Here is a 15,085-nt window from a genome sequence, read left to right on the forward strand (position 1 = left end):
ACACTGATTAATAAAATAAGCAGATACAAACTAATTTCCTGTTGACCATTTCATTTTCTATTTAAAAAGGAAAAAGATATTGGGGGAAAAGGCTAAAAAAAAAAAAAAAAAAAAAATCCTTCAATGTTTAAAAATTAGTTTACGCCTTTGAATTATGGGACACGAATACACAGGTACTACTAAATCATACAAGTTTCTAAAAATAAAAATAATATATAATAGACCAACTCCCAGTCAACATATGGCCAAGTGATGTGGCTTGCGATCTATCACGCATCATCCATTAGAGGCAACACCTCGCAACAACACCATGATGTGCAAAGCAGCAAGATTCTAATACATATGGAATGCATAGTTTACAGTTAGTGGTGGTTCGGGACAATTTTAATGAAAATTGAGACAAATTTGCAGAGCGATCCCAACTCTAATTCTGGCTGATAGGATTAAGGCAGTACAGAAGACGGGGCGGGTTCAACAATCAGATAAAAGGGGAGTTTCAGTGCCGCTCACATGTGCATATCAAATATTCAAGCCGTAAATACATTTTTTAAACAATGAAAGAAAATGAAAATTGAGCCATTTCCCCTTCTCTTTATTCCTTTTTAAATAGAAAATGAAACAGTCAGCAGAAAATGAGTTTGAATCTGCTTATTCTATTCATAAGCAGATACATTCGTTTTTCATTTTTGGGTTTAAAAAGTAAAAAACAATGGACGCAAAAGTACACGGACCCCAAAATTCATTATAATTACTGTTTCATTCTGCTTTCTAAAGTCTACAAATTAATTTCAATCAAACTGAAAATCAAATACATTTTTATTTAGGTTCATACATTACTTATAGTGAATAGAAGCAAAGGTATGCTGTCAAATTAATACAAAGTCAATATTTTCCAGATAATATTGTAATCATTTATTTTGGCTTTAGTACAATAACAATACAAAAGTGAACTATTTAATTTGGCAGAAAACATCTATATAATGTTATGCTTACTTCATTTCACACACTGTATAAATGGGCCTCTATGCATGATATAAATCATATTTATGGGTTCTTCTCAGCATTGACAAGTTGAAAACCCCCTTTTTAAACTATAGTTTTCCATAAATTAGAATCACACTTCTTGTAATTTTATTTGAAATGTTTAATTATGAGTAAAAAAAAAAAAAATAAAGGACATTTTTTGAAAGATTAAAAAATGTACACAAACTATCTCGTGTTTATTTCAAATATGGCAGATAATTATAACGCTACATTTCACAAAAACTCATTAAGGGAAAAAACATAGAATAAAATGCACTGTAAATATCCTTATATAGAGTTTACAGCAACTGAATATTGTATTTGACACTAGTGATGAAGAGTGCCACACTCACATACACTTGTGTTGCATGTCTTTTATGTCCTTTATCTTTTACAATATATTCGTTTTATGTACTATTTTCTCCTCTATATTTATATTGCTTGTTGCTTGGATTTGGTATTGCTGCATGGCCTTTTATTGTGAAAAGGATAATGTACAAGTCTCTCATTACTTGTTACGGTACCATCTTCACAGGACAAAAGAGACTTTGAATGAATGAATGAATGAATGAATGAACATTACATTTATACAGAGAAAAAGAGATTTTGAAACAATGCAGTAATTTCCCTTAAAAAAAAAAAACACTTGGAGGATAGAATTTGGAGAAAGACACTATCATATCATCACTACAGCTTCAACCTCTGCATTAATTTGCTTCTAGAAGAATTAACTTTCCTCTCCACAGAGAGAGAGAGAGAGAGAGAGAGAGAGAGAGAGAGAGAGAGAGAGAGAGAGAGAGAGAGAGAGAGAGAGAGAGAGAGAGAGAGAGAGAGAGAGAGAGAAAGTGATTTAGAAACCAATTAAGCTGGATCGGTAATTCCTAAATATTTATTCTTATCCTACATTAATACAACCAGTAAATATCAGTTAATATTTGACATACTATTTAATTACAGAATGCAGCTGTACTATTGATTTATTGATTAGAAAAGACTATAACATCTCACTGTCACTAATGAATCATGCAGCTCAAAGCTGTGATACAGTAATAGTAGTACGATAGAATCACTGTATCATCTCTTTTCTTAGATCACATAGTTTCACTGTTGATCCATCATAAACCCTAAAACCAGGATAGAGAGGCTGCGTGAATGTAGTATGGACTCTGTGGATGAGGGTCATGTTGTCAGAGACACTGTAGAAGGACAGAGTTCCTGCACTGTAATCCACATACACTCCTATTTTAGAGGAGCTGGAGGATACAGGGAGTGCAGTATTTATGGAATCATGACAGAATTTGTAAGTGGAGTGAAGGCAGTTCAGTCTCCAGGACTGATTATTATATCCAAACACACACTCATCACCCTTTCCTTTCCTGCTGATGCCCTTATATGACACTGATATACCCATCCAGCCATCCTTGCTCCCATTCCACTCAACCTCCCAGTAACAGCGTCCACACAAACTCTCTCTACACAACACCTGAGCCCAATAATCAAATCTGTGTGGATGATCAGGATACTTCTGGACCATTCCAGTGTTAGTAACCACTGTGTTGTCCTTAGACAGACAGAGGAGTTTATGCACAGTGTTTGGATCCAAACTGAGCTGACATGAATCTAAAGGAATGAACATACATCATCAAGAAATCAGATTTCTAAACTTTAAACATACAGTATTATTATGTATTAGTAAACATACGTTCTTCTTCTTATTTTATTTTTTATACATGTTCCAACATAAAAAATTCAGCATAATGAATTTGTACATTTGTATATATAATATTAAATAATTTTGCACCTGGGATCAGGCTTATACATAAACTGTTTCAGCAAGTTTTAGGCAAGAATTTGGTATTGTGGATGTCAGAATAAAAACACACGTTATAGTACATGTGTGTGTGCACTAGCAGATTGTTGTGCCAATATGTTTGAAACAGTATTTATTTTAACGTATATGCACTGGCCCCATTTACTTCCATTGTAAGTGCCTTATGGTAAATGCGTTTTATATATATATATATGAGGGACGAGTCGAAATTCACATTATGCCACAAATGCTATTGATTCAGCTTAACTTGACATGAACCCTAAAAATTGATTTTAGATTTGTTTGGGATGATCAGATCACAAGTAGATAGCGTGAAATATAGGTGTAAACGGGGATTCCGATATACTAGCACACATTATGTGCATGTGTGTGTGCTTGTATTATTAGTTAGATCGATATCTGAATACCTTTTATACCTCAGTAATACTTACATTGTAAGAACTCCTCCCTGGTCTTGGGATCAGGGGCAGAAATTATCTGTATACATCTCACTATAGAAATCAACAAGTGTTGTTTTTATGCAAAGAGCAAATTAATAATGAACATTAATATGTAACAAGATCCAAAATATTAACAACAACAAATCTCCAATATTTTACCTCTACCAGCTATCTTTTCTATCTCTTCTCTGCAGAAATCTTCAAGTTTCTCTCTTAGCAGAGATACAGATTCTCTAACATTATCAAAAGAGAGGAGAGAACTGATGCCGGGTAAGACTGTGGATTCAGGAGGAACAGTGAAAGACTTGACACTCTACAGACAAAGACAAACAACACCCTCATAAAATATTAAAGACACATAAAGACATGCAGCCTGAATAAATGAATACACATTTCTTAAGAACTCTGTACAAGATCAAATAAATAAGAGGCTTTATCTTTGTTCAGTGAGATGGTTGCATAACAAGAACACTAAACTCAGCATCACCTGACAGAACTCCTGACAACATTTCCGTCAGCATTCCAACTGCTTATTCTACTCGTGAAAACTTTCATATTATACTTTTTTGAATAATGTTGCTCAAATTATATTGATCAAATAATATGTTAAAAAGTCCTCTGTAACAACAAGCATTACCTAAAGACCACTGTCCTGATTTCATCAAACACACTATTACCTGGAGGAAATGGATGTGATCATTTGTGTGTGAAAGCTGCTCCAGCTCAGCTTTTCTCCTCCTCAGATCAGCAGTCTCCAGCTCCAGTTGTTTCAAAAGTCCTTCAGCTTGAATCACAGCAGCCTTTTCCTGAGCTCTTATCAGCTGTGTCATCTCAGAGCGGCGTCTCTCAACGGAGCGGATCAGCTCAGTAAAGATCCTCTCGCTGTCCTCCACTGCTGTCTGTGCAGAGCACTGAGACAAAGAGAGAAGGTTCCACTGGTCAAAAGAACCACCCTATACTGATTCAGCTCTTATTCAGGCAGCCAACGTGGGGTTCAGTCCTGGAAAGTGGACCAACACTGGGCTCTTTACTGATTGATTGGAGGATAGTCCTAACCAGGGTCCAAACTTATACACTTGCCAAGCAACACTTTGGCGGGTAATTTCATTAGGAACACTACGTGATCTAAATTAGAGGTTGACTGATATATCGTTTTTTTTCTGATTAACTGGTGCCGTAGTTGCTTTTTGGAACTATCGGTTATCGGCAAAAATCAATGTCAATAGTTGCAGATAGTTTTTTTTTTTTATTATTCCTCTGAGGCCAGGATTCTGGAGGATTCTACCATTAGAACGGCTTGATTCTACAGAATAATTGTGACATCTTAAGTTGAAGGAAAAACATTAACGTAGGGATTTACTGTGTCTTTTCTAAAACTTTCATCATTGTCAATATTTATCCATATATTTATCCTTAAAGCATTTTTGTTAGCCTATTTTAACTAGATATTCAAGTGTTCTAAATTGAAGCGAGGGCATAAAAAGAAAAATATGACTATATGGAAATGTGCCCGGTCAGCAAAGATATTGTATCTCCAACTTCATATCTTGTGAATAATAATAAACCTTATTCCTCATTTAACCCCCTAGAATTAAATTTATTTTCAAAACCCTTAATCTGGTAAATTTATAGCAGAGGTGCTCAAACTTTTTCCTACAAAGTGTCAAAAATCAAACTTGATTGAGGGTCATGGGCCAAAAGTAAACATTGCATTATATGAAACAACTGTATTATATTAAAATATAAATGTTGCCCTGGTTCCCCTCCTTTATGATTTCACAATATTAAAAAACATTACTCTGCAATCTGCAAAATTAATGCAATGAAAAGCTGCATCAATGGCATATACATATTATATATTTAAAATATGTATATGCCATAAACTCATAAACTTAACGTTACCTTTCAAGTCAGTCAATTCAACGCTGCGTCAGTTTGCTGACACTTTGAGGAAATGTATACCATCATGCCATGCTACTGATTTGCACAGGTAAGCAATGGCTACTAGCCAATAGGGCAGTTAAAGGCACTGACAAAGCCTCCTCTTTGTATCATCAATAGGAAGGGAGGAAAAAAAACAGTTATTAAGATGGTTATGTGGTGGTGACACTAAACAATACGGGTAGTGTAACACCACAAACAGTGTCAATTTACTGCAGGCAAGAAAGCGCAGGGCGGCACATGACTGCCAGCAAACATGATGCCATAGATGGTAGGGAAACATTACATAAATTAACCTCCAGTAAAGGCTCATGAAATTGCCAGGAGACCACAATTTTGCAGAAATACACTGGCTACTATAGCAGTGAAATTCTCCGTCACATTAAGCGCCTGGGAAGAAAGGGAGGAAACAGCCAGCTTATAAAAAGTAGCAAAGGTGTTTGAAGAATCCCAGCTCATGGCTAGGCAGATGTCCTCTAGGGACACACCATTAGACAATGCCTAGGAGGAGGCCATGAGTGAGTTTTAGCTCCAGTGGGGCACAGCATGCCATGCGAGTCGTATGCCTCATTGGTGTGTAATGTCTCATTTGACTTATACGATCAACATATGTAAGCAGTGCCCTTACAGGGCAGAGCATGTGCAGATTCTCTGCCTCGTCCGAAGTGGACAGAGGAGGGGAGAAAACTTGAAGGGTGAAAACCTAAACCCTGAAGGGAGTGGTTAAAATCTTGGGCACTTAACCATCCCTGGGTTTGAGAATGGTTTTCGACAAGCCCAGTGCCAACTCTAAACAAGAGTCTCTAACCCACAATGCTTAAAGGTCCCCAACATGTTTTACTGAAGCCAAAGCGAGCAGAAGTGCAGTCTTCAATGTTAGTACAGTATGTGTAAACTTACTGTATCCAACAGCTCTAAGAGGGGACCCATGAACGCTTTAAACACGAAAGCTGAGTCCCAAACAGGGACAGTGACGTGGCAAGAGGGTCTCAGCCGCCTTGCATCGGGTAAAAACTTTATGACCAAACGGTACTTGCCTACTGACAAACTACCAAGGGGGTCGTGCCTGATCGCTATAGCAGCGACATACACTTTAAGCATAGACGGGTGAGGCACGCATCATCCAAGCTCCAGAAACCAAGGGCGGTTGTGCCATTCCGGTGCAACTAATAGCACGGTTTCACTGTCTTCCCCGAATTTTGCACAACACTAGGTGAAGCAAGTGCACGGGAGAGAAAACAGTTTCGCTGGCCATTTGAGAGCTAGGGCATCCAGGACCAGCGGGGCATGAGTCAGGGAGTACCATAGGCTACAATGCGTTGTCTCTGGGTAGGCAAACAGGTTTACCTCGGCTTCCCCAAACAGATTCCCTGTCATCAGAACTCCATCAGAATCTCCATTACCCCTGTATAATACCCTGCTGCGAAAGCAGATCTGTGCCCTGGTTCAGGTGACCAAGGACATGCGTCGCACATGTCGACAGGAGATGTTTATTGCACCAGAGGAAGAGCTGGTGTGCCAAGTTCAACATTGGGTATGACTGAACTCCCCCCTGGCGGTTTATGTATGCCACAACCGCTAAGTTGTCGGATTGGATCAGGATGTGAAAGCCCTGCACGACTGACCGCAAAGCTCTCAATTCTAGAAAGACTGCAAGTAGCTCTAGCCGATTTATGTGCCAGGAGCCAAAATCAGATGTCTGTTGCACAGGGCTCCTCAGCCCGAGTTGGAGGCATCCGTTGTGACCACTTTGTATCTGGTTACTTGACCTAGTGCCACGCCCTTTTGATAGAAAGTGTCATCATGAGTGATGAAGTACCTTCGATTTGAGCCAGCATTAGAGGGGTCTCATATGTACATAGTAGCCCCAGTGGGGTGATGGCTGCTGCAGCAATGATTCCCAGAGCCCGTTGAAAGAGCTTCAACAGAAATGCCCACCCCAGCTTGAAGGTGTTTAAGCACCTTCAGAATGGACTGAGTTCGATCCTCGGCTAGGCACGCTGACATACTTATCAAGTCGATTTTCATTCCCAAGAAAGACCAGTTGTCTCTACTTCTCAAACGCTCCAAATGTGCAAGCAAAAAAGACGTCATTAAGAAACAACTCTTTTATGCTTGTGTATAGTAAACACACACACACAAACAAAATATATGCTGTAGCATTTATGACATGCTTCAATATTTCAAAGGATACACTTCTGTTGGAGCACAACAGGCCATAGACAATAATCCATATGCTGGCGAAGCAGTGAATCAGCGACACGAGGCTTGTCCGTCCGCTAACACACAGGAGAAGAGATAAAGCCACATGCAGTAGACTTCTTTGCAGTCTAACAGCGAAGCATCAACAAAAGATTATCGCCGGAGTACCACAGGCAAGTAGACAAATTATCCACTCCCTGTGAGGCGTGCAAATATGACGACAAACTCGCTACCTTGAAGGAGAAAATTCTGTCAAAATAGAACCATGCTCCACCGTATATACGCGCAATGACACTACAAAGGGGCAGAAATCTGCCAACTGAAATTGGCATGATTCTTAATGGCTTCAGGGATCAGTTATCGCAGTGGAGATCCCCAAAGCATCAGCAAATTGACGCACCATCTAAGTCACCGATTTGAAAGGGATCTCTCGCTCTTCCAGCTCCCAGCAGTTTTTCTCCTCTGCTCAAAATTCACCTTGTGAGACTCCACAGCCTCTCTGAGTCCCTGAAGCTCTTTCTCTCTCTGCTGGATTCTCTGATTGAATAGTCTCTGGGTTTCCTCCAGCTGCCTCTGTTGGAAAAAACAGTAACCTGAGAAACGATTTCAGTAGCCCCAGTTCCACCAACAATGTTCAAAGATCAATTTTAATGTGTGCACTAGATATTGAGTATGAAATTGTTTAAACTTATTTTGCAATTTGTTCAAAAAGAAACTATTTCTTCACTATGAACCACAGCCATAAATTGTATTAATATTTACAAACTTGTTTACATTATAGCCAACAGTATAATGCTTAACAAATCACTGAAACTGGCCTACAGTGCTGCTAATGTCCACGCTGCTTTTGCATGGGACCCGGAATTGCGGTTGCTTGTCTGTGACCCAAAAATAATTTCATATGAAATATTAATGAGGAATAAAACCGAAGCAGCTTTAATTAACTGAATATGAAAAAACAAACAAACAAACAAACAAACAAACAAAAAACATAATGTGACAAAATATAATGACTTTGATTTTATCAACAACAATCAATAATGTGACATTAGAAAAACAATATAGGCTACTTTTAGTTTATACCTGTTTCTCTGTCACTGCTGTTTCAGTGTCATGGTTTTTGTGTTTGTCCATCATGCACATCATACATATAAACTGCTGGTCAGTATGACAGAAAACCTCCAGCAGTCTTTTATGTTCAAAGCAGATCATCTCCTGGAGTCGTCCAGTAGCATCCATCAAATCGTGTCTCATTTCTTTGAAGAAATTGTCGTGTAGTTCAAGGTGATCCTGACAGTAGGAGTTCAGACACACCAGACAGGACTTGATGGCTTTGTTTCCCCCCCAGTACAGACGTTACACTCCACATCACCAGAACCAGCATAACACTGAGAAAGAACAGTACCTTGAAGTTTGGTCTGCTTCAGTTTCTCCACCATTTCAGCCAGAATAGTGTTTTTGTTCAAAACAGGTCTTGAGGTGAAGGTCTGTCTGCACTGGGGACAGCTGTATACTCCCTTTTGATCACCCTGATCCCAGCAGCCTGTGATACAGCTCATACAGTAACTGTGTCCGCAGGCAAGGGCCACTGGATCCTTCAGTAAATCCAAACAGATTGGACAGCAGAACTGGTCCTGAGCCACTGAAATATTAGCTTCTGCCATTTTACTGCATGTACACACAGAGAGAGAAGCACATAGGACAGCTCCACAACAGTTTCGTTTCCTCTGAACTGAAGAATCCTGCCTCGGTTTTTGGGAAAATGAAACCATGACAATACAGACTCAGCCAGAAGAGGGCTCTCTAATGCTGACCCTGAAAGAAATTGCACCTCAACCTTATGAAAGATTCCAATAATTCATAAATATATATATGAACCAAAGCACTTGTTTGGTCCAAAATGAAGCAGACACTATTTTCTGCATAAATGTTTGATTGGAAATGTATTATATAAATAAAGAATGTATATCAGGTTTAGCCAGGCAAAACATTCACCTATAGGCAGGGTTGGGAGTGTTACTTTTGAAATGTATTCCACTACAGATTACAGAATATACATGCTGTAAAATGTCATTTGTAACGTATTCCATTAGATTACTCAAGGTCAGTAACGTAATCTAAATACTTTGGATTACTTCTTCAGCACTGGTAGATTTTTTCACTTGTTTTGACTATAAAAACTCTGCCAGTACAGTAAGACAAAATACACGTTAAAAATACATTCTCTGAAAAACCTAAATATCTTATGCAGTGTTGCTTCTAAAACAAGATCAATGTTTTAAAGATTTTTAGATATTTTACAGGAAAACAATACAAAAATTATTATCAAAAATATGATTTTTGCCTTAATAGCAAAGGTCTTACTAGAAAAAAAGAAATTATGATCCAACATGAATTTTTCCCGAATTTGGAATGCCCAATTCCCAATGCCCTCTAAGTCCTCGTGGTGGTGTAGTGACTCGCCTCAATCCACGTGGCGGAGGACGAATCTCCGTTGCCTCCGTGTCTGAGACCATTAATCCACGCATCTTATCACGTGGCTTGGTGAGACAAGCATGGCATCCACGTACAACTCACCACGTGCCCCACCGAGAGCGAGAATCACATTATAGCGACCACGAAGAGGTTACCCCATGTGACTTTACCCTCCCTAGCAACTGGGCCAATTTGGTTGCTTAGGAGACCTGGCTGGGGTCACTTAGCACGCCCTGGATTCGAACTCGCGATTCCAGGGGTGGTAGTCAGCGTCTTTACTCGCTGAGCTACCCAAGCCCCTAACGTGAATTTTCTTGATTAAAAAAATATGATCGTGCCTGGTAACATGTGCACGTAAAATGGTTAGATATAGCATTTTAGCTTAGCGTAAAGCTGACAGTTTACACAAGGTTTATTTCTTCTGCTCCAAACTTACTTCAAACTTACTTCTCTGTCTGCTTGTATGAATGTAACACATCATAAGAAAGTGTTTCACCGCTGTTCAAATGCACTTTGGATCGCATCATTTATATGTATAAATGTTTTCCATCTGAAAGGACTAAATATTAAATGAAACAAATGACAATAAAATGCAAAGTAATCTCTTCAGTAATCAAAATACTTCTTGAATGTAACTGTATTCTAATTACCAATTATTTAAACTGCAACTGTAGTGGAATACAGTTACTTATATTTTGTATTTTAAATACGTAATCCCGTTACATGTATTCTGTTACTCCCCAACACTGCCAATAGGATGCAGTTGAGGGAGGGGCCATATGAAAGTGACCATCCCTGTTATTCCTACCTGTATTTCTCATTCAGTGATCCGGTCAGAGACCAACTCTGGCCTGGCCTCATAGGCCCCCTGTTGGTGTGTAAGAAAGATGAACTGAAATCCACTGGTGCTCTGGTAAAGTGAGCTTTCTCTTAAAATGTATGATGCATCTGAACAGAGATACTCTATACAAAATAATTTACTTAGAAACTGCTGTATTGACTTACATGCAAATCCGTCATCACTTTATTTTGTCAACAATTATTTAACTAAATTACTTTGCATGCTTTTTTTTATTATTTTTTTTTTTTGCACATATGTAATCTCTGGTTTTGCCTTATACAGAAAGGTGTGGATGATAATTTTTTCTGCTGTATTCTGTGCTAGATGAAATTCTCAGCTGGTATTTGCATCAGAACATTGAAATTTATGGTACAAATGAATCAAACCCAGAGAATGAGAAGTTTTAGGAGAGCAATAAAATGCATGGTATTTATACAGTTATGAGGACATTCCATTGATGTCTGTTTTTGTATTGAGCTTGCTAACAATTTTTATTATACTGTAACCCTAAACCTAAAGCCCATAGAAATCGTTTGGCTTTTTTAGATTTTAAATTAACTTTAGTAACTTTATTAAGGCTCTTGAATTATGGTGACAGTCAGGATGTAGACCTCATAATGTAGGTGATTTCAGGTTTTCTTACATTGTGGGGACATGTTTGTCTTTTCATTTTTTTCTGGATATATTTACAAATTAATTAAAGAGCCCCTATTTAAGCATAACTGTCAAATATGAATTTTCCAAACCAACTGAATGTTTAAAAATCATAGATACAGGTTAAGGCTTTGTCACAGTCCTTCTTGTGTCATAATAATTCAATTGTCTAATGGAGCTGTGAATGGCTTTATGTATGGGAGCCTGCCTGGTCCTGAGATGAATAAGGGATCCAGGGTCAAAGGGTATCTCCTGGGGCTCAGCACAGAGGTAGACATGCATGGAATTTACATCAAGGGCAACACCTTCTAAAGGCAGGACACTACACGTGACACACTGTTCCCACATACTGCAGTCACTCTTTCATGAATAGATGAATACTCGCCAGCCCTGTGAGATACACTGTTCTGGTGAGCCAAGTGTTTTTGTACTACAACCTTTATTAAAGTGTTTAAATAGGTTTTGGAATCATATTATTGTCTCTCAGTCCTGGCAGTTTATTTACGGACAAGGTATGACATGACCTTGAGAGAAATGGTGCTGTTTTGAAGGCAAAGGTTGTCACACCAAATATTAGTTTAGCTTTTGTTTCTGTTTATTGGACTTTGCATGTTGTTAATTGATTAATGCAAACTACATATAGCATTTTATTTTTCGCAAGTGAACTCAAAATATTGCATAGTACTGTATTTGTACGTGTTTCACATGACCTATAATCCGAGCAGAAGTTGAACAGGTTCTTCTGATCACATTCATGAATAAAGCAAGCCATCCTCACTCTATTCAAGCACATGGAGTCAGGGGCTCTACCTCTAATCCTGAGGCTGTCATGCCAGGTAGAGGAAGTTGAAGCACTAACCAGACAACACTCTCATCCACAATTCACCTGTGAAATTTACACAAAGAAACTTTTATTATTATAGAATTCAGGAATTCATAAAACTGTGGTTTTGGTCATTTCTGACTAATAAATAGGTTAGTCACTTAGTTGCCTCCTATAAACATTTTGGCACATTGTGTCCTTGTGAATGCAAATTAAACTCTTCACTGCAGAAAGTGACTCAGTACCACTGGAATATTCCGGTAAAATCTAACCCCGGCGTGTCTGATCCAAACTGCATCGCATTTGCTTACCACTCAGCTGTGAACTTTGTAAGGATAAAGCTCTTAGTATCACAGAAAGAAAGATTTTTTATTATTGACTGCATCTAACATTATAACAACAACAATAATTATTATTATAATAATTGTAATAATAAAAACATATTATATTACAATTATAATTTTATTATATATATATATATAATAAAATTATAATTGTAATATATATATATATATATATATATTAATAATGATAATAATAACAATAATAGTATATTAATAATAATAATAATAATTATTATTATTATTATTATTATTATTATTATCATTGTAACAATAGCACTTATAAAGCAACAAGATGCATGGTGAGAGGAGTAAAAAAGAGACAGGAAATACAAAACAGTAGCCAACTTGCAATACATGTTTCTGTAATATTCTGTTACGACAAAGAGCCAATTCAGTGCATCATACATGGCTTATATCTATCTATCTATCTATCTATCTATGGCTTCTATCTATCTATATGTCTGTCTATCTATCTGTCTGTCTATCTATCTATCTATCTTCTGTCTGTCTCATCTGTCTATCTGTCTGTCTCATTTGTCTCATCTGTCAGTCTCATCTGTCTGTCTGTCTTTCTGTCTGTCTAAACTCTACAGGCATTTTCTACTAGGCCTATCGCAGTTTTTCTCAATCGCTTTGGCTCAATTCTCGAATGAGAATTATTTTTCTTTTTTTCAAAACATTAAGTTCAAATCTCTGATCAGTTAGTTTCTTGTTCACAGCAGATTTGAATTTCTTATTCATTTGAGCAAATTGCATGTGTTTTGGCAAAAGAGTAAGTACAACTGTCTACAATTTGCACAATAACTAAATGCACATGGCATGCTGATCAAAACTGATGAGTTGATTCTCAGTGAAACTGTCATACTTTCACAACTTCTAAACATTCTTTCATCGTGTTAGCCATCACATGCAAAATGATCCATTCAGTTATCAAAATCCGTCAGACATACATGTACAGTATATTCCATAAATATCAATGACATGGAATGTTTTTTCGTTGTTGTGATTTTTTTTTTTTTTTGCATGGATGTCATTTTGTGGCAATTTTCTGTTCACTAATGGACATGCAAATGTGAATTTTCTGTTTACATGTAACATATTACAACAGAAATAAATGTACTGTATAAATACAAATGTGCATATCGTTTTTCTGTGTACTACAGTATTGTACAGTATTAACTTTTACCAGTAAACTTTTACCTCCTGTTGAAATCGGTAAAATCTAAAATGCTCAGTGTGATCCACAATAGCATTCAGCTATATGAACCAAAGCACTTGTTTGGTCCAAAATGAAGCAGACACTATTTTCTGCATAAATGTTTTAATGGAAATGTATTATATAAATAAAGAATGTATATCAGGTTTAGCCAGGTGAAACATACACCTATAGGCAGGGTTGGGAGGGTTACTGTATAGTACAGTAAGCAGTCAGTGTCAACAAAAAACTAGAACAAAAATGAAATTTGTATATAACAAACATTTCCAAGGTTGACTGCCATGGTGAAAAAACATCTATATATTTTGACCAGTACGGCTCACAAGATGACAAAAAAACTTTTCATTTTGGTGGCATTGGCCAATTTATTGACACAATAACTAGATTTTGAGGGATTAATTAAATGTTTTGGGTGAGTAACTACATTTTGCAGACATGCAATAGATTTGTGATGTCGCATAAAACAGTTGTGACAATTGCACTTACAGTTTAGAGAATGTAAAGACTGTTTCAAAAAATGAGCCAAAGTGACTGAGAAAAACTGTAACAGCAATCAGTGGGAAGCTCTATGCCAGGGTTCCTCAATAGGCGTCCCGCGAGACACAAATGTTTGGCTCACGATAAAGGCCTGTTCACACCAAATCCGTGACGATTATGTGACACAAACTTCCGACGGAAGGTCTATACACACAGAGTCCGCAAAAATGAAAAACTATTTCACCCCTGTACAGTAAGCGGTGCTGTTGCTGTTCTACAACCATTTATCCACCTTATTTTGCCGGTGAATGTCAGAAAGTTCCGCTGGCATTGACCGCTGTGTAAATAACTAGAAGGTTATAATACCAGAGTTATCACACAACCACAGGATGTACAGCAGAATTATGTGTCAATGTCTGATAATTTCTAACGTCAGCATTTATAGTAAAAGAGTAAGTAATTCATTCACTTGTTGCTGTGTTGTTGTATTGAAAAGACAATAACGATGGAAGCCCGAATTAATTGCGCATGTGCACCGCTCTGCATTTGTCACGAGAGCTCACATTTTAAGGTGTGCCCGGTAGATGCGCTCGCACGGATTCTGTCAATGGAGCTCACATTTCGCGGGAAGCCCGGTTGACGCATGCGGACGCCGCACGGATAGCAGAGCACAATTTGGCTTCAAAGACCCCATGCACATCCATGTACCACATGAAAAGCATATTTAGCTCTCATAAAGTCAAATGAATAAGGTTGCTTCATCGCCTGAAGGAAATGCATACAATGTCGGATAATTTTCTAACGTCAGCATTTATAAT

The 15,085-nt window shown here is 37.7% G+C and overlaps 1 pseudogene; it reads right to left on the bottom strand.

The window, feature by feature from the left end:
* Window positions 1-1,810: 1,810 nt before the first annotated feature.
* On the bottom strand, window positions 1,811-9,188 carry LOC127432487 (tripartite motif-containing protein 16-like protein; annotated as a pseudogene).
* Between the last annotated feature and the right edge of the window lie 5,897 nt (window positions 9,189-15,085).

This window comes from Myxocyprinus asiaticus, chromosome 42 (assembly GCF_019703515.2).
Source record: "Myxocyprinus asiaticus isolate MX2 ecotype Aquarium Trade chromosome 42, UBuf_Myxa_2, whole genome shotgun sequence".
NCBI lineage: Eukaryota > Metazoa > Chordata > Actinopteri > Cypriniformes > Catostomidae > Myxocyprinus > Myxocyprinus asiaticus.